The sequence below is a fragment of the Octopus bimaculoides genome, chromosome 1, assembly GCF_001194135.2.
Source record: "Octopus bimaculoides isolate UCB-OBI-ISO-001 chromosome 1, ASM119413v2, whole genome shotgun sequence".
NCBI lineage: Eukaryota > Metazoa > Mollusca > Cephalopoda > Octopoda > Octopodidae > Octopus > Octopus bimaculoides.
In genome coordinates this window covers 423,156-424,031 of record NC_068981.1, presented here as the reverse complement: position 1 = coordinate 424,031, position 876 = coordinate 423,156, and positions in this window count along the sequence as shown.

Genomic DNA, 876 nt, shown 5'->3' with positions numbered 1-876 from the left:
GACACTGTGAATTACAAAGAAGTCATGAAACAGTATCCTTCTTGTTGTATTGTGTTTGTTTTGTTCAATTAAATATTTCGATACCAACCTGTCTGTTTTTAAGTGTTCACATTAAAACTTTCCATCTCTGATTTTATTTAAGAACTCTTCGTTAGGTTTACAAATACAATCATTATCATTGCCATCATCATTCATCATCATCATCATCATCGTTTAACGTCTGCTTTCCATGCTAGCATGGATTGGACTATTTGACTGAGGACTGGCGAACCAGATGGCTACACCAAGCTCCAATCTGATTTGGCAGAGTTTCTACAGCTGGATGCCCTTCCTAACTCCAACCACTCCGAGAGTTTAGTAGATGTGTGAACACACACACACACACACACACACACACATATACACACACACGAACTTGTGACATAATACTGTTTTATATATACACACATATGTAGACAATCACATACATGGAAAGCTTCTCTCAGTTTTCATCTTCCAAATCTATTCAACACTTTGGTTAGTCTGGGGCTATAGTAGAAGACACTAACCCAAGGTGACCCTTACTAAGTTCCTTTAAATCTTCTATTATTTTCCATATTATTTGAAACTTAGGCAATGTATTCGTTTAGCCAGCAATACGGCTACAAAAGATTTGATGACTGCTCAAAATGGTCTCTTCATTTAAATGTTGATTAAACTAACCTACTTGTTTGATAAAAAGCACCATCCGAACGTGGCCGATGCCAATGCCGCCTTGACTGGCTTCTGTGCCGGTGGCACATAAAAAGCACAATCCGATTGTGGTTGTTGCCAGCCTCCCCTGGCCCCTGTGCCAGTGGCATATAAAAAGCACCCACTACACTCTTGGAGTGGTTG